At 39.7% G+C, this 27,664-nt stretch overlaps 1 long non-coding RNA gene and 1 other non-coding gene across 2 annotated transcripts; both read left to right on the top strand.

Annotated features, from left to right (window-relative positions):
* Positions 1–10,498: 10,498 nt before the first annotated feature.
* Positions 10,499–13,452, top strand: LOC109939364 (uncharacterized). Its single transcript, XR_002265000.2, has 5 exons — positions 10,499–10,635; positions 10,848–10,911; positions 11,008–11,205; positions 12,688–12,784; positions 13,070–13,452. It is a non-coding gene; the product is annotated as an uncharacterized lncRNA (long non-coding RNA).
* Positions 13,453–15,043: 1,591 nt separating this feature from the next.
* LOC103637916 (uncharacterized) lies at positions 15,044–27,251 on the top strand. The gene is made up of 6 exons (XR_004852546.1): positions 15,044–20,039; positions 20,130–21,121; positions 21,558–21,707; positions 21,793–26,876; positions 26,952–27,014; positions 27,122–27,251. It is a non-coding gene; the product is annotated as an uncharacterized protein (transcript).
* The last annotated feature ends 413 nt before the right edge of the window (positions 27,252–27,664 follow it).

Below are 27,664 nucleotides of genomic sequence, written 5' to 3'. Positions count from 1 at the left end.
CAACAAGAACAAGGCATCATTGCATACGATCATTCGAACAGCCATGTTAAAACAATCGGTATCCATCGACTTATTTACATCCAATATATCTTTAAGTTTTTGAAGACTTAACGAAATTGGATAAGGTTTAGTGCTCTGAATCCAATGTTTCCTATTCAATGAACATTTGTTTTTATAGTTAAAGCAAGAACATATGTGTTGAATATTTACCATGCATATACTATATTAAATGAGAATTAACTTACTTTAAATATTTGTCGTTGTCTATCCCCATGATATATGTGCATAATACAAACATCAGTTCTTGCGTGTTTGTTGATGTTACTTTAGCAGGCAAAACATATGAAGATATATATGGTTCAATCTGATGTGATGTATTTGACGATTTAGATAACTCACATGGAGTATCGATTATTTGAACATCACTTGAACTCTCCATCTTCATCCACATTGTGCTCAAGATTTTGATGTCTTTTCTTTATATTTAATCTCGAGTCCCATAATATTGCAGGTAGCTTAAACCTAAACATTGTTATATCATCCTGCAAGTATATAAATTAGAACAAAAGAAACATTGTTCCTATAAATAAATATATGTCCTCTACCTGAGTTATGTTATCAGATAGGGAGGATCCTGTCCAGTATTCCATATAGTTTATCATCCATAGCCCGCAAGATACCCTAATATGAAATTTAACAGATCAGGTGAGTTTCTATGTATATATGAAAATAAATGTAACCAATTTTGTAGAGTTGTGGTCACATGAATTTTACCCATCGGTTTGCATTTGTGTTGTGATCTTCTCTATAACTGGCCATGATGCAACATCAAGGTTCGACCACTTGCCTTGGTAAAGCTCTTTTTGTTCTGCTGCAAGTTTAATCTGTCTTTCTATACCTTTTAACTATGTGTATATATAAAACATATCAAGATTTATAGATAACAAATAATGTAATTGAAAGGAAATGGGTGACGCCTAAGAGGGGGGGGGGTGAATTAGGACTTCTAAAACTTTTACTAAACTTGGCCACAATTAAATCCCTAGAGCAAAACCTATGCAAGAATCAAAACTAGAATGTGCAAACTAGGTTTTGTCTAAGTGTTGCTATCTCTACCGCAAAGGCTAAGTTTCAATCTACACTAAATAAGTATGACAACAAGATTGAAACTTAAATGCTTAATATAAATGCGGAATGTAAAGAGCTAAGTAGAGAAGCAAACTCTCGTGGATGACGCCGGTATTTTTACCGAGGTATCCGGAACCGCGCAAGGTCCCGACTAATCCTCGTTGGTGCCCCTACGCAAAGGGAAGCCCACGCGAGGGCCAAGCACCTCGGTCGAGTAACTCCGTAGAGAGCCGCGGGCCTTCTCCACGCGCAAGTGGTGCTCCGCTTCCGGCTCCTCTCGGACGCTCCCCGCCGTCTCCACTATCGAGCTTCCGGCCGAAACGCCGCGGGCCTCGTTCCCTCCGGTACACGGTGGCGGCCACGACACAAACACGGTTGTCACGGTCTCGCAAGACTCTCGCCCCACTCGGTACAATTACAACGGCTCGCGCAAGAGCCGAGGGGTTGTGAGGTTTATCTAAACTCACTCAACTAACTAGGATTCACCTAGAGCAAGCGCTAAAGCGGTCTAACTAACCTAAGCACTTCGCAAAGCACCTACGCTAATCACCGAGTGATTCTATTAAGCACTTGGGTGTTTGAGCACTTGGAAATATGCACTATGTGTATTGGAATGTTGCTTGGGCTCTCACACTTGAGAATGGCCGGTTGGGGTGTTATTTATAGCCTCCACACCCTCAACTAGCCGTTGGACAGAAAGCAGCAGCTTTCTGTCGTCGGGTGCACCGGACAGTCCGGTGCACCACCGGACACTGAACAGTAGATGTCCGGTGCGCCTATGTCAGCCGACCGTTGGCGTCTGTAGCAGTCGACCGTTGGATCCGACCGTTGGATTCGACCGTTGCCGTCTGCCCGTTGGCACACCGGACAGTCCGGTGCACACCGGACAGTCCGGTGCTACAGCCCGAAAGCGCCTGCCTGCGGCCTCTCTGCGCAGACCGTCCGGTTGTCCCACCGGACAGTCCGGTGCACACCGGACAGGTACTGTGCACTGTCCGGTGCGCCACCAGGCGCTGGCTGACAGCCCTCTTCTCAGGTTTCTTTGCTGATTTCTATGGGCTTCTTTTGTTCTTGAGTCTTGGACTTCTATGCATCTTTTTATGTCTTCATTTGAGGTGTTGCATCCTCATTGCCTTGGTCCAATCCTCTTCGCATCCTGTGAACTACAAACACAAACACTAGAAACCTTATTAGTTCACGGATTGTGTTGTTCATCAAACACCAAAACTCAATTAGCCAAAAGGCCCGGGGTCCATTTTCCTTACAATCTCCCCCTTTTTGGTGATTGATGACAACACAACCAAAGCAAGCAAATAATACAGGTATTTGAATTAAAAAGTGCAATCTACTTGCTAGATGCATGATTGTCCCCACAATGTGACATTATGGACTTAAGCCTCCCCCTAACTCCATAATTCACTTACTTCCTATTTTTGGACCAAATAACCAAAACCACTTGAAAAGTCATTTGTAGATATAAAATTTTAAATTGGTGGTGTTTGGTGTTTGATATAGTTTTCATTGCTTTGGCCCCTAAACTTCTCCCCCTTTGGCATCAACCACCGAAAAGGAAGACATTAAAAGCATGTAGGAGGTAAATAAAATCTTGCCCTCAACAAATGATATTACTAGAAGTATATTAAATTAAGCCATGAAGGATACCACTTGTAGATCATGAAAGATACCATGAGTAGGAGTTCCTCAAAAGATTATTTCTCCTAAATGAGTATTCTCCTTTGGAAAGAGTTTTTCTCCCCCTTTAGAGATGAAGAAATACTCCCCCTGACAGAGATCCTCTACTTAGGAAAAAGCATGTGAGAATTAGAGGTGCAAGACATGATTTGAAAAGACTGACTTCCCTTATGCATAGGTAACAGAATATGAGTTAACTACTTATGCATTTTTAGCAACATGGAAGCATATGATATGAAATATAGTCTAATCAAATATTGGAGAAGACATGTAAATGATACTGAAAGTAGTCTCAAAAGATACCAATTGAAGATCAATGGCGAGCTTGAGAGACATGAGAGTTCTTGGAGATTTTGCAGTGGAAGATTGTTGTCTTTCTCAGGGGACTTCATTTTCCTTACAATGAGACTATTACATGAAATAGACTTGAAAAGGTGTCAGTCTCAAAGTGTTAGATTATAGAGTAACCTCCCCCTAAAGGTGTGCATACAAGTTTTGATTACTTGTAGGAGACATGCACTTTGATTTGATATCAAGCGGGGCAAATTATCCATAATCCTAACTTTGGCACATATAAGTTAAATGATACAACTTGTAGAAATCAAAATTTTCAATTGATGCATCATTTACTATGGAGTGATATAAAAGCTATGTGCCGTGCTTAAAGAAACATTTTAAGCCATGTAGGTTTGCTTAAGTATATGATATAAAAGCAAGCAATCCTACCATATGATTTACCTAGTATGCATGATTTTGAACAAAAGTACATAACAAATGTAATACTAGGCAAGAAAGGTAAACTAGATAAAAGATAAATAGATACCAATTGTAAAAACAAGGAATACAATAAAACTAGTTACCTTAGTCATGGGTGGGAAATTTGGGTCCAAAATTTTCACTAACCCACTTGGCAATGAACTTGATCCAATATGATGTATCCCATGATATACATCCCAATTTAGCCAAGTCTCCAAATTTCCCGATGACCTTTGGTCCACTCACTTCCCTTTCGGGATCCAAACCTTCTTGGTGCTTTTCATGGTTGAAATTATCTCTTTTGGCACCCAGATGCGTTTGGCCCCCTTTCCTTTGTTGGCTTGCTTGTTGGCCTTGATTGCTATCACCTTTCCATTCTTTTTCTTCTTGATCAAATATGGTGTAGCATCCTTTTTGTTCACCTTTTTGATGTAGGTGCTGGAGATTTTGCTTGTTGGCTTTTGCTTGAGCTTTTGCCTTTGTTTATCCCCGGTCATCGCCTTGCATTGGAAAGACTTGTGGCCTTCCTTGTGGCATAGCCTACAAATCACAGTTTCTCCCTCTACAGGCTTGTTCACTCCCGCAGTGGTGTTATCCTGTGGAGGTCGGATTTGTTTGGCTTTGCCTTTCTTGTCATACAAAGCCTTGCCAAGACGAGCCACTTCTTGCTTTAATTGTTCATTTTCCTTTGCAACCTCATCAGAGCATGTCTCTACAACAATATTCTCAACAACAACTTGGTTGCAGGGGTTAGAATCATCAATTAAGTCAAAGCAGGAAGTAGAAGCATCTTTCTTAATAATTTCAGGAATTTCAACTAAAGATGCTGCTGGGGTGCTACCAATGTTTTCTAGCTTAGTAGTTAGCTCATTATTGTGTATGCTAAGAATTTCCATTTTCTCCAGCAAATTTTCAATAGCTTCTTGGGAGCTAGCTAACTTAGCCTTAAGTTTTTCATTCTTTTTAATAAGGCTATTATCGGTAGCAGTGGATGGAGCACTAGATTCTAATAGCTCAAGTTTAGTTGATAGCTCACTATTTAAGTTTGCAAAAGTTTCAAATTTTTCTAGCAAACCTTTGTAATCATTTTGAGAGCTAACCAACTTATTTTTCAAAGTTTTAAGTTGAGCTTTTTGCTTAGTGCAAACATCCTGGAAAAATTCTACGGCTTCCGCAAGCTCATCTAGAGAGGCTTTTCCCTCACCTTCATCATCACTACTACTTTCATCACTAGAGGATGGAGTGCTTTTGTTACCTCTTGCCATAAGGCATTTGTGTGATGACCGTGATGATCGTGACGAGGACCGGTGGCTGCGCGTCCTTGGAGGTTCATCTTCACTTGAAGAATCATCCCACGTTCTAACACTTGTTAGCGCCTTGCCTTTGCTCCTCTCCTTTTTGGGTTTGGCCATATTTGGACAGTTGTCCCTGAAGTGGCCCTTCTCCCCACATGCGAAGCATCCTCTCTTCCTTTGCTTTTTCCTGTCAATGTTAAAGAGAAGATCCTCGACCTGCAGGGGCACACCCATTAGATTAATCTTGCGGATCATCCCCATTACCTTTCCGACGCGTCGGATCGTTTCTTCGTCCTCGGAGGATGATGTGCATGGTTGATTATCTTCATCATCATCACTTTCTTCTTCTTCCTCTTCTTCACTTGAGGAACTTGGAGTGGGAGCCTTCTTTTTGCCCTTCCTTTCATCACATGCAAAAGCATATGGTCTTGAGGAAGTTGGCTCCTCTCCCCGACTCATTTTTCGCGACATCTCAAAGGCCGCGATTTTCCCAATCACAATGGTCGGGGTCATGTTGCTCAAGTCCTCCATGTTGTGAAGGATGGTGATGATGCTCCCATATTTTTGTTGTGGTAGCAGGGAGATAATCTTCCTCACAATGTCCGCATCACCTAGCTTATTAATGCCAATAGAGTTGAGCTCATTGATTATTAGATTCAAACGAGAATACATGTCTCTAACAAGCTCATCATTTTTCATAGCAAAAGAATTATACTCATTTAAGACTAGGCAATGTTTTTGCTCACGGACATTGGATGTGCCGTCATGGAGCTCATGCAATTTTAGCCAAATCTCATTAGCAGTTTTCAGAGTAAATACTTGATTGAAAATATCCATGCTAAGAGATTCATACAAGCAATTTTTGGCTCTAGCATTTAAATGAATTTCTTTTTCCTCACTCGTGGTGGGTTTCTCGGGATTCTTGAGGGGTTTCATCCCGTCACGAGTGACTCTCCAAACACCTAGATCAACGGCCTCTAGGTAGCAAGCCATTCTAGCACTATAATATGGGAAATTAGTGCCGTCGAAGTGTGGTGGCCTATGGGTATCCATCCCTTCCTCTAAAAAGCGTCGGCTCTTTTAGCGGTGAAGCTAAAACGTTTCAAATGAGCCAAACCGGGCTCTGATACCAATTGAAAGGAAATGGGTGACGCCTAAGAGGGGGGGGGTGAATTAGGACTTCTAAAACTTTTACTAAACTTGGCCACAATTAAATCCCTAGAGCAAAACCTATGCAAGAATCAAAACTAGAATGTGCAAACTAGGTTTTGTCTAAGTGTTGCTATCTCTACCGCAAAGGCTAAGTTTCAATCTACACTAAATAAGTATGACAACAAGATTGAAACTTAAATGCTTAATATAAATGCGGAATGTAAAGAGCTAAGTAGAGAAGCAAACTCTCGTGGATGACGCCGGTATTTTTACCGAGGTATCCGGAACCGCGCAAGGTCCCGACTAATCCTCGTTGGTGCCCCTACGCAAAGGGAAGCCCACGCGAGGGCCAAGCACCTCGGTCGAGTAACTCCGTAGAGAGCCGCGGGCCTTCTCCACGCGCAAGTGGTGCTCCGCTTCCGGCTCCTCTCGGACGCTCCCCGCCGTCTCCACTATCGAGCTTCCGGCCGAAACGCCGCGGGCCTCGTTCCCTCCGGTACACGGTGGCGGCCACGACACAAACACGGTTGTCACGGTCTCGCAAGACTCTCGCCCCACTCGGTACAATTACAACGGCTCGCGCAAGAGCCGAGGGGTTGTGAGGTTTATCTAAACTCACTCAACTAACTAGGATTCACCTAGAGCAAGCGCTAAAGCGGTCTAACTAACCTAAGCACTTCGCAAAGCACCTACGCTAATCACCGAGTGATTCTATTAAGCACTTGGGTGTTTGAGCACTTGGAAATATGCACTATGTGTATTGGAATGTTGCTTGGGCTCTCACACTTGAGAATGGTCGGTTGGGGTGTTATTTATAGCCTCCACACCCTCAACTAGCCGTTGGACAGAAAGCAGCAGCTTTCTGTCGTCGGGTGCACCGGACAGTCCGGTGCACCACCGGACACTGAACAGTAGATGTCCGGTGCGCCTATGTCAGCCGACCGTTGGCGTCTGTAGCAGTCGACCGTTGGATCCGACCGTTGGATTCGACCGTTGCCGTCTGCCCGTTGGCACACCGGACAGTCCGGTGCACACCGGACAGTCCGGTGCTACAGCCCGAGAGCGCCTGCCTGCGGCCTCTCTGCGCAGACCGTCCGGTTGTCCCACCGGACAGTCCGGTGCACACCGGACAGGTACTGTGCACTGTCCGGTGCGCCACCAGGCGCTGGCTGACAGCCCTCTTCTCAGGTTTCTTTGCTGATTTCTATGGGCTTCTTTTGTTCTTGAGTCTTGGACTTCTATGCATCTTTTTATGTCTTCATTTGAGGTGTTGCATCCTCATTGCCTTGGTCCAATCCTCTTCGCATCCTGTGAACTACAAACACAAACACTAGAAACCTTATTAGTTCACGGATTGTGTTGTTCATCAAACACCAAAACTCAATTAGCCAAAAGGCCCGGGGTCCATTTTCCTTACAGTAATGATGAAATAATCATAATATAAAAGAAATGATTACTCACTATAGTATAAAGGTCTCGGCGATCCGTTATTTGTTGTCCCATAGAATCGAGTACATGTACCTCATTTTTTTGCATTCAGAACTGCCAGGTACCAGTGAAATTTTTTTATATTCATTGGAATGAACACCTTCATAGAACATACATTAACATTAATTTGTAAGTATTGTGCACCAATATATTACATATTACATATATTAAAAATGAGATGAGTTTTAGGTCAACCATGTCAGACTGTAAATAGTTGTCCACCCTTTTTTCAATTGTGTCTTCCTTACAATTTAAGAGCACCTTAGGGTCGCCATCACGCTTAAGCAGACTGGAAATGAATGTGTTCTCCAAGAAGACCTTTCCACCTTCTCTATGAAGTAAATGCTCTTCATCCCTAATACAATGTATATATGCACTGAGGGCCTGTACACCAAAAGAATACAATTAACAGATCAAATATACATGCTAGCTTTAAATATGTATACCATACTGTATAATATGATAATTATAAATATATATACTTTATATTATATTACTGTATATAATATGGACATACAGATGTACTTACTTCGCTAGACACTTGGATGTCACCATGAAAAAGACATTCCATATCATTTCTATTTAACCATGCGCTGTCGATGTCCACCACAACTTGTTTCCCCGGTAATGTTTTAATGTATTCAATAAGCTGAACATCTTCTGGGGTGCACTTATAATCTATACAATGAAAAATATTATACTTAATAAGCAAATGATATATGCGAAAACCAATAAGATGCAATAAGGCAAGAACAAAAAATTACCTTCAGAGACAACTCGAGCTACATTCAATTTCTTTGGTTTCTTATGTTGTGATATTCTAATAAGTGTGTCCAAAGCATCTTGTTTGTTCTGCTCTACCATATCCGCATCAAAACTTATTTGACTTGATTCATTTGGAACATCCAAAGATGTCAGGTGTATCACATCTGTATGAGGAGTGAATGAAACATAAATCTCTTGACAAAAGCATTTTTAGGAGTACTCATAAGACAATATTTACATTTAGGAGTGTAGATAAGAGAGCCTACCCGGTTGTGTCCCAAGATCGGCTTCAGTTGACACTTTTACATGATTGAAAATACAGTTAATGCCTACTCCCACAACATCGTGTGATTGTTTTGTAGCATTACCAACACTGACCTTACTATCCTCGCTCTCTATATCTATGGCGCACAAGAGAAAAATTAAGTGTCAAAAAATATTTAATATGCAGACCTTAGTTTTTTTGTAATTGATAATAGCACTTACCCAATTCATGTTCATTAGTGTCATTAGTTGACAATTGTGCTGAACAACCACTTCTAGCCACAACCTCATACGATGGTTCAGCAGTATTGCCAACATCGGCATTTCCTTCCTCCACCACTATATCCATTGTGATTTGGTCTGTACCCATCAGATTGAAAGTGTCAAACATAATTTTATTGACAAAAGTATTTTAAGTATATAAAGTACATCGTCAAATAGCACGAAACTAAATAAAACACGAACTTTAGCTTAAGTTCTTCATTCATATAGATGTGACAAGTGAACTTGTATAAACTTACGGAGGAAAGGGACACAGGCCTGCCACCATCCTATTTTGATTAAGTATACCCGATGCCATTGATCTTATAGGATGTATATCATGGCATTATTGCAAAGATACAACATTGCTCCTTATAAAAATGCTAAAATAATATGAACAATATATTGTTGTATTATTATGACTGAATTTAGAGGTATCAGAATTTAGCAACAAACAAAGTCACTATCAATTTAAAGGTCTCAGAATTTAGCAGCAAACATGTAACTTGGAGTTTAGAAAAAAAAGATAGCAGCAAACATGTAACTTGGAGTTTAGAAAAAAGAGATAGCAGCAAACAAAGATCTTGTTTGCTTGCGCTAAATGGTAGATCCAAAAAAGATGTTGCTCATCAATATTATTGCATTGAAACAAACAAAATAACAAGAGAGAAAATAGGTTTATACTTTGTTTGATTTGCGGTACCACATAGATAACGATTCCATGTGTTTACTCATAGCACCGCACGGGCATAAACCTATGAATACATAATTATCGTGATATTATAGGTCCCCGTTGCAACGCACGCACAGTAATGGTGTGAAATAGGACATACAAAGACAAATTAACCCTTCGGTCGTAATTGTGATTCTGCCCCTCCTTTGAAAAAGCAGGGATAAAATCACAATTACGACTGAAGGGTAAGTTTGTCTTTGTATGTCCTATTTCACACCGTTACTGTCATCTAACTGAAGCAGGGACAGACTTGTTTTTTCGTTTTCAAAAAAAGAGGCCCGAAATCACAAAGTCGAATTTTGAGGGGCAAAATTACAGTTGCACTTCCATCTAGGGACAGAAAAACAATTGCCTATATTTGCTGATATGAGCCTCTGAGGTTCCTTTAGTCAAACAAATAACTAAAAACCATGTGAAAAATGTCTATAGCAGCCCACATGCAACAGCATCCCATGCTTCACGTGCATTTGGCCATTTCCTAATCACGCAGCCCCATTCTCTCTCAGCCTTTTCTGGCATGCATGTGCTAAGCTCATGTGTCCAAACCCTTATGTAGTCTGGTCTTTTGTCACTATATTCACCCATTGGCATGTTAATAAACATTTGTGCATCATCTAATTATGGCATATGCATCCTCAGGACAGGTTGCGGTGCTGCCAATAACATAATTAGTAAGTTTTACCTTTTTTCTTCCTCTTACTTCAGAGATCTTCTAAAGATAGGAACTGGAGCATCATCTAATTATGGCATATGCATCCTCAGGACAGGTTGCGGTGCTGCCAATAACATAATTAGTAAGTTTTACCTTTTTTCTTCCTCTTACTTCAGAGATCTTCTAAAGATAGGAACTGGAGCATCATCTAATTATGGCATATGCATCCTCAGGACAGGTTGCGGTGCTGCCAATAACATAATTAGTAAGTTTTACCTTTTTTCTTCCTCTTACTTCAGAGATCTTCTAAACATAGGAACTGGAGCAGCAAACCATGTAGACAGAAGAAAAGCTAAAGGACTACATGTTGAAGTAGTAATAGTTACTGCAGTACTGCACACACTGCATCTGATTTGACTTGTTGTATGGTAAATTGCCCGTCCACGCAGGTTTGAACCACAAAGGTTTCAGCCATACATTTCATTTCCTGAATAGTTGTTTCTTCTAGATCCTAGCGCATGTCTGGGTACCAAATTCAGGCTGAAGGCGGCACATTCCCCATGCTAAGACAATCTTTATTATGCCATGACAATGGAAATGATTTGTTCATTTGACTTATAACTTGCTTACTGACAATATTATGAACACTTTTGCTTCACAGGAAGCATAGCTGATGAACTCATGGAAGAAATAAAGAAGGAAGTTGAAGAATAATGCTGCTCCAAGTTAGTTGTGCTTTGCTGTTTATTTATATAATAGGTTGTTTTCTTGAACTCAAATTGCATGTACTATTACTGAGTTCTCTTTACTCTGGTTGGCAGAGTATTCATATATGGTTCCAACTTTGTAAAAATGGGGCATGCTTGTTTTATGTTATACAAGAGAAACCTGAGAATATGGTATTATTTGTTTGTATATTTTGTTCTGACATATATGTGACTGGACGACCGGTGCAGCACTCCTCAATCTGCTCTCAAGATTATAGAAACTGAACAACGAGAAATGAAGATATAACAATTGTATGCCCTTCTCTTAACCTTTAGCATCACTGCATAACTACTCTAGCAGTTAAAGCTTCTTAGACTGTCTCCAGTAGAGCTTGTAAATTAGGGGAAACAGTATTATAGATGACAATGTTTAATACTGTTTACGGAGAGAAGTTTGAAATAGGTGATAAGATAGAGGATATAATAGGAGATCTGTTGGAGATAGCCTATGAAGCTGTTTACATCTGGGAAGGCCTTTTTTTTACCTGTGAGGAGCAGCTTTAGTCATGTTGTGTTTCCAAGTGCTAAACCATATCTGTTGACTGTTGTTTCTATACTCAAGTCTGCTCTATCTCACTTGAAAGCAGACCATGCAGGAGATTTTCTTAGTTGCCATGGCCAGAGAGTATGTGCCTTCTACATATATTTTTTTAGTTTTTTTACTACTACCACTCCCTGTCCCAAATTATAGGTTGCTTTGGTTTTTCTAATTATATATAGCTTTGTTGTGAACTCTGTCACTTTCATTCAAACTGTGAATCCCAGTTCTATGCATTTTGGGCTGCTCGAGACCTGTATTATAGAGTTGCAGCTTCCTAGGCTCAAACCAATGTTTTCAGATTGGCTGATCGCTCCTGATCGCCAGAGGGGCGATCAGCTGACTAATCATGATTTGTCGGCGACCAGCCCGATTAACCGGGCTCTGATCGGTCAATCGGACATCCTAATCGTCCAGAGCTATAGGAACCGATCAACCTTCATATATATAATAACTACACGCCCATGGACATGGCTTCAGGTTCAGGCTTTCAACAAAGCAAACAGCCATACGTGATACGCCAATGGACATGGGCAGCAACAGGCCAACAACCATACTACAACATGAAGCAAATAATCACTCGAAGGTTTCAGGTTTTCAGCATTTAAGTAAAACTGAAAAAATTCCACATCATTCTTTCTCAGTGCAATGCACAAGCATTTCCACATGGATGCAAATAATGTTTTTTACCCCCTCTGCAGTGATCCAAAATGACAGACCAAAATAAAAATTGGAAAAGAAACAAAGACATAGCTGAGAAAAACAAAGGACAGAGATTCCCTTTCCTGCTCTATTATTAGGAACAGACAAAAAGTTCCCTGGGTTCATAGTACAATATTAGGAAACAGGAAAGCAAAGAAACAACACAAAAAATTACAAGGATTCTAGCCATTGGTTCTTGAGAGGGAGATAGCCATTGGTTCTTGAGAGGGAGATAACCACCCTTCGTTATATGGACAGCCAAGGAAAATTCTTGCTTGAATTTAACTCTATTTTATGTCTTAGTCGGATCTATTGCATTGAAAGTCCAGTAATTTTGTACTATCTACTCAAAATTTTGAACTGCGAGATATTATTGTACCTTAGTATATTATATATCACGTTCTACGTTTCCTTCAGTTGATTGAAACATGATTATTTTAGTTAATTTTCACGTTGTCATGAATCTCATTTAAAAGTTTTACATCTTATACCAGGTTTTTGAAACATTTGTTGAATCTACACTATTGTACAACCAACATTTGTCCTTGACTACCCAGTTGAGATATCACCATTGGCAAAACCACATCGGAGGTAAACACTCCTATTTCATTTTGCATGGCACCCATATATTATGAGATTCAAATGCTGCAAGTTTTTCTATTTCTTAATAAACAATCTATAGGTTTAGTGGCATAATAATTAGTACTATTTCAGTTCACAATCTATAAAACTACATCATGTGGTACAGTAGTAGACCATTATGAATATTTTTCCCCTTCAAAACTTTCTTTGTTCCACTGATGGCATGTACTTGAAATAAAAACAAAGGCGGACCAAGGTGGTTGTTTAACTTCGAATAGTCTGTCCGTGATGTAGCATCATAGTACAGCTGTCACGTCCCTGAGGATGTAGCTGTGGGAGCTCGCTGGCCACCGGTTTCCTGCCCGTGGTGGATGGTGGCAAGGTAGATAGCAGGGAGATGAGATAACAGAGAAAGGAGGTGAAAATGGGATTGGCTGTAATTGCTTGTTTATTGCTGAACCAGACCTTCCTGATTGATCCCAAATACCCCTCCTTTTGCCTAATTAGCCCCTGTTACGAGCGCCTATAAATGTTCCCGACCGTAACAATAGCTCAAGGTTACACCTGGAAACTGGGGAGAAAAGGAAGATGTAATTCAGTCTGAGATTTATAATATGTTATTTAGGTGATCATTAAGATAGATGGAAATCACAACTTGCTTGTCAGATCATTTCAAATTCAAATGTGCATTTTCAAATTCGAATGTGTCTATTCAATATCAATAACATCTATTCAATGCTCATCTGCTTTCTTTGTTGTATCAACCAAATGACCACTAAACAATTGGAAGCTAAAAAGGAGCCAAAATAGAGAAATAAAAGGCAAAAATACATCTTCACCTAAAAACCAAAATAATTAAGTGCATTACAAGTTGTTAATTGCCATTCATTCATCAATGTCAGTTACGGCGTAAGGACCTCCTTATAAACGATATTCTTTGTGTATGTTGCGCCATTTATCGCTGAGTTCCTTTCAACCCCCTTCTTCTTCTTCTTCTCATCGTGGACTGGAATGGCAAGTATCTTCACTTTCGATCGAGCGGTGGCCCTTGATAGAGCAACATAAAGTTGACCATGAGAGAACACTGGTTCCGGCAAGTACACACCAACATTAGGAATCGTCTGGCCCTAGGCCTTGTTAACTGTCATGGCAAAACTTAGTCTTATCGGAAACTGCTTCCTTTTAAACTGGAAAGGGAACATCTCATCATCAGAGGGGCACAGGGGTATACGAGGCAAGAAAATTCGCATTCCAGCATGTTGGCCAAGGACAATTTCAGCATCAATACTGTTTTTTTGGAAACCACGAACCACCAACCTCGTGCCATTGCAAAGTCCATTAGCAGGGTCTATATTCCTAAGCAACATGATTGGGCATCCAACTTTGAGCTTCAGAACGTGCGGGGGTAGTCCATTAGGAGTCAGCGTGTTTAGAAACTCTGATGGGTAATAGTTATTAGGATCATCCACCGCGGTGTCAAAACTATGGTACATCATCTGCTCCCCTTGGAAACGATCAATCATCCTCATATTTATCATATCCACCCAGTCATTCCGTGTAGACAATATTGCTCTTGAAGTGATGTTGCTTGTGTTAGACATGTTTTCATTTAGATTGGGGTAAATGTCATCTATCAGTCTATCAAGGTCGCGGTCATTACCAGTATATGGCACACATACCTCATCTGGAAGACGAACATCACCATCGTTGTTCGCTTCCTCAGTTCCACCACCGACGTGCAACAAATATTCTACAAACCATGGGTCGCTCTATGCCCTCATGTTTTGAAAAAGCTTTAGGTGGCACATGGATTCCCAGAGGTAAGAACTCCGTAGAGAGGCAGCAACTATCTGAGCCCTTGACCCCTTGCGTACAACAGGAAGTACTTGTCTGAAATCACCCCCGAACACAACAGTCTTCCCACCAAAGGGCAACCTAGACCGTCCCATTATATCACGCATGCTATTGTCTAGCGCCTCAATTGCTTGTCTCTTAGTCATTGATGCCTCGTCCCAGATAATGAGCGATGCTTTTTGTAGCAACTTTGCTGTCCCGCTTTGTTTCGTGAAGCTACATACAACACCATCATCAATAGTAAGTGGTATCTTGAAGCGCGAATGGGCAGTCCTCCCCCCAGGCAATATAGAAGCCGCACCACCAGATGTAGCTGTTGCAACTGCAATCTTGTCCTGACTGCGTAGTGCTGCAAGCAATGCCTTATACAGATAGGTCTTTCCAGTCCCACCAGGCCCATCCACAAAGAACACTCCACCGTTATTGGTGTCAACGATAGATAGGATCTTATCATAAGCAGACCTCTGCTCCTCGTTTAGGGTTTCTTTCAGAGCAACGTCTTCTGTCGTTGGCACTATACTTTCCTCCTCATAAATCTCTCTATCAGTACCATGTAAATCGTCATATCTATCAATGATAGCAGGGAGAGGGAATGTCTTTATGTCTTTACCCATTGACTGCAAAATGTTTCTAATGTCAATCAAGACCATCTGCTACACATGGATTTTGCTTTGAGTACTACGGTGATAGTCCTCTGACATTGAGTCAAGGTGTCTCTGCCATAATTCTGCCACATCGTTCGGCTCGCAGTATACCAGTATTGTTGCAAACAACCTTCGTAGTGCTGACGGCATTTGGTAAATAGCGGCTTCGTTGAGACACTCATCTATTGTGTCGTCTGCTTCAAGCAGTCCCCTCCTTTGTGCCACCTCACGAAAAGTTGGTAGTGTGTCACCATCTACTGTCCTTAGATCCGCATAGGAGGTTGCACCCGTCACATGGTTTAAGAGAAGTCGAAGATAAAAGCGCTCCCCCTTAGCTGGATAAGCAGAGACTATTCTACCAACCTGTCCACCCGTGTTTCGTTTCCTCCTTGCCACACCTTGCCCTGCTGCAAAGTGTACCACTCAGGAAAATCACGGTAAAGGATGCCCCGAGCCTCTTCGTGTAGCCTATTTGCCTCAAAATATGCCGTAAGCATTGACCTATCGACACCTAGACGTTGGACAACATGATTTACTTTAGCACGCTCGTGAAATGACACCATATGCATGTTTTCAAGATGGAGCTGCAGTTGCATCACTGGTGGAGAGTTTTGACTTAGATCAAAGCTGAATATCCTCCAAAGGGCTTCTAGAGGGGTCACCCACCTAGCATCTCTATACTGCTTGATCTCATCAACGTCACCATCAGCCTTGTTTGCGTCTGTCACAGCCACAGACACACGATCGTGGCCTTTGTATATGTATTTGAACAAGTATTTGACAGCCTTGATGCTCCCGCACGCCTCAACATTGATGTGACAGTTGAAGAGCCGGAGGAGGTAAGGGTTGTAAGGGACGACCCATCTGTTGTCCAATTCACAACCTCGAACCGTTTCCTTACGCCCATCATCACGACGCCTATAAATAGGATATGAATCCTTTCCTTGAGACGTTGCATTGCTAAAAGCTCTAGGATAATGGTTTTTGCATGAAGCACGACCCTTAGTGCATGGGCATTTAGGATTTAGCAACCCGCACGGTCCATGCATCATATGCTTGATAACCATCTTGTATAGTTCAGGGTACTTCTTCTTGTCAGGGATCTCAGCAGAGATAAGGTGATCATACTGATCAGGACAAGTTAGCTTGTACTTTCTCTGCATGATGAGTAGGAAATGGACATGAGGCAAACCTCGCTTCTGGAACTCCACGACATAGACATAAGCTCGGATTTTTCCAAGAATATGATGCTTAGTCAATCTCTTCTTCAGTTCCTCTAGTTTTGCACGGAATATGCGAACAACAAGGTCCGGACGATCCTGTGGTGACTGCATAGGGAGAAGCTCTCTGGTTATTTCATCCCAATTGGGGTTGCACGTCATAGTGAGGAATATGTCTGGCTTCCCAAACTTCCGCACAAGGGCCATAGCATCCACATACCGACGTCTCATGTCACGAGGACCACCGATAAATGATGTAGGCAGCACGGTTCGCTTTCCAATTTTGTCTGCTCTGTTCTCGCCTTCATGCAAGCTATCTACCAAACCCTTGTATAGATCCGCCCTTAATCTGTCTTGGTTTTTACGTATGAAATCCAAACGAGAGCTCTCAATCTTGATGTAGGTGTCAACCGCGAACTGTTGGAAAAGCCGCTTCCCATGAAGTATTGGATTGAATATACTTGGACGAATTTGGAATCTGTAGCAGTAATAGTCACGTACAGACACGCATAGATGGCTAGGTCGTTCTGCAACCGCAAGGTTTATTAATTAGTGTTGCTAAAAACATATTTAACAAAGGATTATATAAGAATCACAAAGAAAGAACTAACTTGTATCATCATTGTTTGCATCACTTCTCCTATGTTGATCGCGGTACGCGTCTACTTCGTCCATGGAAACATTGGACTTAGGAATATTGGCATGCCATCCAAGTTCACCTTTAGGGAAGAACAATGGATATGATAGTGCATCATAGCATCCATGATATGAACGGATGCCGTGGCTTGACCTATCCTTCCCATGTAGCATAACACTATTACTGAATTGACCTCGACGTTCACTCCCCTCAATCCAAATTGCAGCTACCTCCGAAGTAATGGGTGAATTATATAACTTCTGGTTCAGCGTTTGATCAAGGTGATGTGGTAGTCTTCAATGTTATCAACGTGCCCCATACTCCTAAGGTGCTCAGAGTATGGATTTCCCTTAAGTATTTCAACCAATTGTTTAATAACTGCCTTGTCTTTCTCAAATTGTTGTTGACGACATTTACGATATCTATGCTCGAGGCTGGGATCATCATCGTAGAAGTAGAGTTCAAGGTGTTTATGTTCCGCCCCAACTTCCCTACCGAACGACCTTACGTTGTGGTACATCATGCCATGTGCACGAAACGTATAGATACCACAATCCATGTTTGTAGTCATACTGTCAAGACAACAGTACAGAGAAGTGAACGAGAAATGGCCGTTAAAAAATCGAATGTTATCACGAAAGTGCCTCGCATCAGCATCTGCAGACTCCCACAGCCTCCTAAGCTGGAGCGGTGTCTCGAATGTGGCTAAATTAATCTGTTCATTACGACAACAAAATCCAGGTGGTTCATACTGAAACTTCTTCGCTTTGCAGTAATCGCAGTCAGCAACAGTGCTCAGCAAATGTGTTTCTTCAGGTATGTTACTATACACCTTGTCGTACAAGTCAGGTACGTAAGGGTTGACAGTAAAGGCATCTTGGGTTTCATCAATCTCAATATCCTCACCAGATTCACCATCTAAATTTGTTTTGAAAGAACAAAGGATAAGACATACAACTTTAGAAACTTTTAAATCATATATCCTATATTAAAAACATTACGTAAGTACCTTGCCCAGCGAATAGGTATCCTTCTTCGTCATCATCATCTTCTTTAAAAAGTACAGTCTCATCAGCATCCTCTGTAAAGAGCACACCTTAATCATATTAACCACTAAGAATAATTAGGGAACTAATGATGGAATGAGCTTGTAATTACCATTGGTGGTAATAGTCGAAGATGTCAAGTGCTGCTTCCCAATGTCTACTCCTTCGGTCATTTTGTCACTATTTGTGGCAGGGACTGTACACGGATGTCTTTGTCGTCTAGGAGACTTTGTCAGTTTCTTTGTCTCAACATCCTCAGTCACCGATGGAGTAGGAACAAATGGTGTTGGGATCAATTCAGGAATAGCCATGAGCTCGGAGCTAAATAGAGACCCAGTAGGTGCTTGAGCATCTGTTGAACTCCACACAAGCTCTGGGGTAAAAGTAGGGTTCTCAATGGCGATTGAGTCCTAACTTAGCATAACTTGTTGTCTTATTCTATAGTTTTCCCTTGCTCTCTTTTGACATGGTTTCATATTACGCAACGTCCTTTGTTCCTTAGTTTGAGTTGCACATCGAGCTCTTTCTCGGATTCTCTTACGTTCCTTTGGACCTAACACTTTTGAATACTCATGGTGTACAACATTTTCTTTGTTGCGTGACGCACAACGTTTCTTCAATTCATTTTTTGTTTCATCACTCATCGCCGCGTATCGTGCTCTTTCCTTTTCCCGTTTACATTGCCTTGCATCCGCACATCCTACTAAACCATTATAGGTTTTATTTTTTAAAACCTTATTGAAATGTCAAATAAGGCATCTTATATTATTAGTAGATATACCTTCAACAGTGATGTTGGACAATTCTTTTAATGGAGAACGAACATCATTAGTTTGGAGCAGATCCATCTACGTATTTCAGGCAGCCACAAAACCTATATGAGAGGATGAATCACCTTATCATACTTCACCAAAGGATAAGATACGCTCAATTTCTAATCTAATCAGATAACATTGATTCTTAGAGATAGGGAAAGTACTAACGAGCAAATTGGTACGTTCAGTTAAATGGTAGACAATCAATGAGAATCAAAGTCAACATATAAGACTAACTCCAACACGGACCTCTAAAGGGTCCTATACCCTAAATTTAGAGGATGAGGTCATCCTCTACTCCCTCCGGCAGCGTCCTTTAAACGGTCTACTAAATTTACAGGACAAATTAAAAATGTCTCTAATATAGGTATTTGTGTATAAAAGACATGATTTAGAGAATGTTGTTGAAGAGGAAAGAAATATAGAGAATGTAATCTTTTAGGATGTCTCCAACAAGGAAATGCTTAGGATGGTGGTACATGTTGTGTAGTTGCGTTATAATTACTTCTTTCATTGTAAGGAATATGGATGTTTTTACATCAACCCGAAATGTACTCCACATGCCATGGATATTCGTTTATGTACTACTAAGGAAATCCTCCTCCATGAGGATTTTTTGTTCCTCCAGAAGGAACTTAAGTTTTCAGGAGTGCACTTATTCATGTATCAAGACTAAATTCTGTTTATGTTACAAGTTTTCAGTTGTCCTTTCTTCACATGCCAGCATGTTAAATCTGCTGATTTTGATTCATTAAGATATTAGGATGGATGGAGTCACACAAGCTGTTGAAAATCTTAAGAAAGAATGGGGCCAAGCAGTTTCACAGCTTGACGAGAACATTACTGCAATTGAATCATGTGGAAAAACAGGGAAAGGGACAAAGGAAGCAAATTATCTTCCAAGGTTGAATGGTTCTGCACAGGATGCTCTGTAGTTGCTGAAGTCACTGCAGTTCCAGCTTGATCTTCTAGCACAGCAGCTTCCCACTTTTGATGAGGTGCAGTCTGGTCAAGCAACCTTGAAGTCATGGGATGAACAATACAAGAAGTAAGATATTCTTGGAGACTTGGAGTTTGTTTACTTTTGTTATCCTTTTTAGCCTACTTTTTTTTATATAAACCTTGAACATTTTAGCAGGCTTCGTATTAGCCTGAGGAATGCTAACTTATAAGCAAAAGACAACATTAGACAAGCTGCTGAAGAGGAGGTACGTGATTATGCCTGGACTTTGATGATATTAATCCAAGTGATGAGTTGTCTGAGTGGTACATGCTTCTAGGGCTTATTTGGATGGCTCCTGGATGGAGCTGCCTGGCCCAGGAATCCATCCCAGGCGTCCGATTTTGGTCGCATGGGGCTAGGATGATTGCCTGGCCGGCGAGCTGCCTGGCAAGGTAGCAACCAAACAGGCCCCTAGAGTGTCACCAATCACCAATGCAATGTGAAAGATTAAGAATTCATGTTAAATTTTAAGGACATATTCTTTATATGCAGTATGTCTTCTCAGAGGTTTTTTATGTACTCATTTAAGTTCAAAAGCACCATTGAAACTAATGCTGCTTTAGATTTTTGCAATTTCCCTGGCAAAATTAGCAAGAAAATGACCTATAGGCACCCTACCACGTTTTTAGAGCATCGCAGGTGCCATTATAACTTGGCTATCGGTTTCTAATTGACTTTTCTCTAGAGGACACTTCTTCTAGGCGATGGTTAAGAGTCTACCATCCGTAGGCGTAATCTCCAGTAAGTTGATTTCAATTAGGTCTCTTTCCCTTAAGACAATATATATATATATATATATATATATATATATATGGGATATTTAAGGAGCTTTTATAATTTAATCAGTTACATGTGTATCCCATCCATCTGGTTTGATCAAATTCAGGTTACCTGAAATTTAAAAAGCAGATAATGTGGGCTGTCATTTGTGAATTCTAGAACATAAAAAACGGATCAAGCCTCCTATTACATGATATTGTGTTAAACATAAAACACTGATGCTCTTTCTTTCACAACAAGCTGGCCAAGTTTATGGAGTTCCTCTTTATGGATCTCTACTGATCAAGCCTGGAGTTTACCCAGAGCAAAGACCATGTAATGAGGACACCCGCAGAAAATGGATTGAGGTCGAGCAGACTAACCTGTCATTTGTTGTTATAATAATATAATGTTTTGTTCAATAGAACCTCGGTAAATATTTCATGTTTGTTATCTAAGTTTGCAAATTTTTAAGCTTGCTTTCGCCTGATAGTTAGATGTTTGGCTTCCTTTTGAGTATTTGATTGATAGTGTACTGCTAGAATAACAGCTAAGGACATATGACCATTCTTACTGTGAGGTTGCTTTTGGCATTTAAAATCTTGAACAGCATTGTTACTTGGGACAGCGAGCATTAGCCTTTTTCACATGTTTCATCTGTGGAATTCAAAGTTATTCAGCTTGGAATATTCGATTTATGGTGCTGAATGATGTTTTTACTTTGTTATGCTGGTGCTGCAGCAATGAGCTCAGTTTGTTTACATTCATTAGTTTTCTTTCTTTACATCCATTATTGCCTTGCAGGCCCTTGCTCAGCCAAACAAGCGACTGTGTTCATTGTCTGAGCACGTTCCTCATGGTTACCGTAGGAAATCACTTTTTGAAGGTCTAATTCGATATAATGTTCCGTTGCTAAGAGCAACATGGTTTATTAAAGTCACATACCTAAACCAGGTTTGGAATCTCTTGTAACCTTCTCTTATTTACTATCAAATGCCACATTGCACCATTGTGATGATGTGTATTCAATTTTATATAGCTACAGACCCGACAGACACCTAACAGTATTTCAGTAGCGGGTTCTGATAACCAACGCTCTCAGTGGACAAAGGATGTTGTTGAATATTTACAACATATGTTGGACGAATTTTGTTCTAAAGAGGGTGCATTCGTGCATCCATCCTTTAGAGAGCAGTCATCACCAGGACCTACTGCTGGAACCAATCAGATAAAAATGAAAACTGAAGCATCTCCAGCTGTTGGAGACATTGAAGAACACTTGGTGCACTTCAAATGGTGGTATATGGTTCGTCTCATCCAATGGGATCTCACAGAAGAATTGCTTGTTCCCTCAGTACTTATCGAATGACTATCTAACCAACTCCAGGTACTTCTGTCGAGAATTCAATCGACGTGAAAGTTTATGTTTCAGTTCCTATTCATCTAAGGAATACCCACTTTTCTAGGAATATGTTTTAGTTTAACTTCAATCTATAGATTCTTTTGTCTAAAAGCATGCTGCTACAATGGACCCTAAACAGGTAAGAAAACACATGAAGGCAGTCCATTAGTCGTAGAACAAAAGAATTTACTGTTTGGTAACTTCTGTTTACTGTGGGTTCTTTTTTTGCTTCTAGGACAGCATCCATGTGATTGATCCTTTTTGAAACTGAATTTAATTATATTACAGCCTAAATGCCTAATAGCATGTTGCTACAGTGGATACTAAACAAATTCTAAGGAATACTCACTTTTCTAGGAATATGTTTCAGTTTACCTTCAATCTGTAAGATTAAAGCCTAAAAGCATGCTGCTACAATGGATCCTAATTAGCTAAGAAACAAATGAAGACATACCATTAGTCGTAGAACAAAAGAAAACATCATAAAATTTAGGGTATGAAATCCACACAAACAAGTGGTACGGGCATGTTTTTCCCAAATATATTTTGGGTACTTCAAATGACATTGATCTTGGTAAAGCTGACAATATTCGTATCTTGAAATTACATTGCTTACTTAGCATGATGTATAAATTTTAGTGCACAATTTAGGTACTTGAATTTTCAGAGATGCTCTGAATTTAATTACTCAAATTTTCTAATTGAGACACTGATGGGTTAGCGTTGCAGGGGAGTCAATTTAATTTACCAAAATTGCATGTTCAAAGGGTTCCCTATTTTAGTAACATCTAGAGTCAATTTTGATTTACCAAAACTGCATGCTCAGTGGTTTTTTGTAACTGGAATTTACATTATTTTACAGAATTCCATAATTCTTTAGTGCTTATTTGTGTTTTATTTTCAGGTTGCAAAGTAGACATCCCCTATTTCTATAGTTCATGCTTCATGGATATGGTTCAATAAATTGAGGACCTGCGCAAACAACACTCAATAACAATATTGTTCTTCTATGCTCATTATTTGTTCTCATATCCTCCTTTTCTTGTTTTCTGCCCTTTTGACACCACTATACTCTGGTTTGACATGTGGAAGCGTGGATCATGCAATTCTTGTCATGTGCTGCAGATGATACTTTAATGTCGTGTCATGTTGTTGCTGTTATCAAGATTCATGAACATGGCATTATCTGTCATTTGAAATTATATGTTATCTGAAATTTCTTTCTCCCCTTGTGCTTATGATATATGTCTCGTGTGTGGAATTTGGATATGGATTATGGAAGTATCATTAACAATGTAATTATAGAACGACTTTTGTGCTTATGAAATATGACTCGTGGGTGGAATTTGGATATGGATTATGGGAGTACAATTAACAATGTAATTATAGAACGGTTTTTCTTACCAATATATTGTTGGTGGTATTGAGCACTTCATGAATTTTGTACTGTGAATATTATGTATTTTCAAGGACCTTAAGACGAACAACCATGATAACTATGAAATTAATTTTGAAGACATTGAGTACCTTTTTATGGCTTTAGCTTTAGAGCATTATATCATTATTGTTTGTGTGTTCGCGTATTTTAACACACAATAATGCTCAATTTTTATGATAAATATAACCAGAAAGTGGTGCTTATCAAGATGTGGGCTATGATGTTTGAATACATAAATGCTAATGGTTGGCTAAACCATGGTGCAGAGGTTATGCCTTTTCTCTTCTGCATGTTGTCAACATTGCCAAGTTGGAAAATAAATGCTTAGTGACTAATATATTGTCAAAGCTGAAGTCAAGTAAAACAGGGTTGAGGAGGGGCCAAGGCAGCAACCAAGAATGTGAAGAGGAAAATGCCTTTCGTACTACTATCTAGAACTGGTTTATGGGGATGACAGACTGACTGAACAACAGAGCAAGAAGAAAGAAAAATAAAACGAAGAGGAAAACAATAAAACAATATATTTTTCCAGTAAGATTATGTTCTATGCCTACCAAGAATGTTATCTTACTCTGCATCTTCTTGCCAGTCCTTTTGTGATTATGTTCAATTGATGCTGCTAAGAATATTAGTGCAGTGGAGTGTGGTGTATACTTGAATCTCTTAATTGATGATTGCAGGAAGTTGTTTTCCATTTAAATGCTCGGATAGGTTGAGCAATCTCATATGTAGTAGATGTCCATAAATTCAACATGTAAAAGCCAGAATGCATATGTTATTATCTCTATTTATTTGGCGATGTAACATTAATATTATGCATTTTTTCACGTTAATTGTACTAATGTTGTCTCATGATATGTTCATATGAGGTCAGTTGTGTGTTAATAACCATGCTACAGCCTACAACTCTTGTAATGGGTGATTTTTCATATTTTTAACTCGTTTGTGTATTGTTTACTGTCGTTTAAGTGTTATCTTGCTTCTGCCTCCCCCCTCAAAGAGATGCTGGCGAGTTTCGTAAAAAAAGGGAAGAGGTGATATTTGCTGGTTTATTTCTTGAAAGGTTTCATTTTTTCCAAGAGTGTCGTATGATCTGAGTGCCTTCAGTTAAAGAAGGAAACACCCGTCTCAAGTGTTGCTTTGTTGCAAGGTTCAAGTTTTTGTTCCAAAACTGCTGCATCGTCTGGAGTGTTTTGAGATGAAGAATGAAGTGATCCTCTTCGGTGAGCAATTTTTTTGTTCTTTCAATTTGCAAAAATGCTATCATCATTATGTCGTTCCTACCGCATTTTCCACATATCTTTCGTAAGCGGATATTGTTTTCAATAGTTTTGTGATTACCAGGCCATGGATTACAGTGGACTAAATGCAAATGACATAGGCTTGTATAGATCAAGAACCATGCTAACAGTGATGAAGAAAGATGAATGAAGAATAATGATGGTGAACTTATTTATTAGCTCATAGAAAGGTCACATAGTTTTATACAAAGTGATCACCATTGAGACCGAACACATGACTAATACAAAATAGAGAACAAATCATTACTACTAAGTTTCATCTAAATCATAACTAACAAAGTATCTACTATAACAAGCTAGAATACGTCTCAATCAGATATCACAGTTGTGAGATGTGCCCGTCTGTTCTCAAGAAATTTGTCGACGATACGACGCCTTGGATTTTGAATCAACGAACGTCGAATAGCTGCAATTTAGAACATAATTTGCAAGAAGATGATTATTTTAAATTATTATCATTTTAATTTTAGCTATAGTTTATAAATCTATTATAAGAACCACTCACTCTTCAAGTGGTATGTAGTGTGATGATCTGGGTTGAAATGAACGGTGCTGTAATCCGAGGTTTCCAAGCATCCTATTGTTAGGATAATAAATAAGCATAAGAATTGAGTTCAAGTTGAAAGAATTTTGGTACAAGAGAAATTACTGTGTTTATTGTTACGACGCAGCATAGTTCCAATAACTATGTTATTGTCAACTCTAGCTAACGACCATCGTAGAGCATTTCTTTGCAAGAGGTCAGTCCATACCCCCACGACGATTAGATCCCACCTATAAAAACATTAATGTTGTCTGAATAAGACCTAACAATTACTTAATACTTTCAAAAAATAATGTAGCTATAAATTAGTGTCACCTGGAATCCATTAGTACAGCCTCTCTATACGGCCTTCCACCGATATGCTTTAATGGCTCTAAATGAAGAACTATGCCAATAATGTCTGAGCAATTCACATGTGATTAGTTATCTTTGAATAACTTATACATCAGCCATTAGTACTATATATATATAAACCATATGGAAGGAATGATCATTACCTACGAACGACTTATGCGGTTGTTGATACACCTTATGGAATGGCATAAGATACTTTGGAAATGGAGGAAATTGGATTGGCTTAATGAATGGCTCCACAATAGTATGTGTTATCAGTCCGATCTCTAGCCCATGTCCAATATTCCGAAATTGAATTCCCTCCCTATTTAGACAGAATCCCACTCTATACAATGTATATGTGCATCCTTGTGTGAGTAAGGCATCGAAACGTGGAACATTATTGCGACTTGAAATTGCTTCCATTTTGGATCCCTAGATATATGGGAATACAGGTCGTATGAGTCAAAGAATTTTATTATAACAACATGACTATATTGACTCTATTTTAAAGCTTGAAGTAACTCACTGTGATATCCTATAGGATGAAGTGTTGACTATCATGACGCCTAGGGAACTTAACAACTACCCTCGCAAAGATACTCTTTACGTGTGGTAAGTTATTGAAATCTTGAATATCATCAAATAACACGAAACTATATAAAACACAAACTGTAGCTTAAGTTCTTCATTCATATATAAATGTGACAAGTGAACTATATACTTACGGAGGAAAGGGACGAATGTCTGGAACTGTCCTATTTTGGTTTATTCTACCTGATCCCGCCATTGATCTTGTAGGACCAATCATGGCATTATTGCAAAGAAAACATCATTATCATTAAAAGGATTAAATGACAAAGTCCCTCTGTCAAACAAATAGATTTCTTTTACATCATAATGAAATTACAAGAAACTATTTTGTAGAAAGTATAGACTCTATCTACGTCTTTGTTCTTTAAGAAACCTAGCATCAAATTGAAGATTTTTCATATAACAATATTTAAAGTTAAATCATAAAATGTAACATAATATGTCTCATATGTTTATCTACATCTTGTGACAGTTGCTGGTGAATAATAGGACAGCAAGCGCCAGTGAAATAGTAAGTACACATTTTCGTCCACCGACAGTAATGAAATGACATGTAGTCAAAGCTCACGCACCAATAATTTTTTAGGTTGCTTCAGCACTTCATGACAATTGCAAAGCTGTTCTTGTTGGCGAAAGGACTTTTGGCAAGGTTTGAACCACCCAAAAGAGGATATTGTGACGTTTTCTTTCCCTATGATCAACAGGATTATATTATGCCCTTTTTGTGTCTGGTAACTCATGTCTAGGGTGATGCAGGGCTTAATCCAATCTGTATTTGAACTTCATGATGGTTCTGGTATTGTCGTCACAGTTGGCAAATACATGACACCAAACCACAAGGATATCAATGGGAATGGAATAGAACCGGATTACAATCGTCTTCCTGGTACTCTAAGAAAATGCCAGATTTCTTTTGTGGCAATTGAATTCTGCAATGTAATTCCTGTTTGCTGGTTTCCCTTTTGTGGCAGATTTCAATGAAGTCAGAGGTTACCTTTCACGATGCGGAATTAAAGAATTAAGCTGACAGACGTTTGCGGCTGATTTCAATGAAGCATTATATTCTGAAGGTTCTCTCACGGTAAGAAGCTTTTATTTACGGTTGCATAGTTGGGTCTTACTGCTCTGCATACATTGGACTATCCAAGTAACAACAAAGAAATAAAGAGCAAGGCAGAAATTTTGTATGGTTTTACCCTTGCTTCTGAGTACTTACATGCCTTTTGGGTGGTTCAAACCCGTCTTTTGCATTTGCAGGGTCAGACGACCTAACATGATAGAATTGATATGGAACAAATA

Source organism: Zea mays, chromosome 9 (assembly GCF_902167145.1).
Source record: "Zea mays cultivar B73 chromosome 9, Zm-B73-REFERENCE-NAM-5.0, whole genome shotgun sequence".
NCBI classification, from domain to species: domain Eukaryota; kingdom Viridiplantae; phylum Streptophyta; class Magnoliopsida; order Poales; family Poaceae; genus Zea; species Zea mays.
The sequence above is the reverse complement of the archived record's forward strand: the minus strand, read 5'-3'. Positions and strand labels throughout refer to the sequence as shown.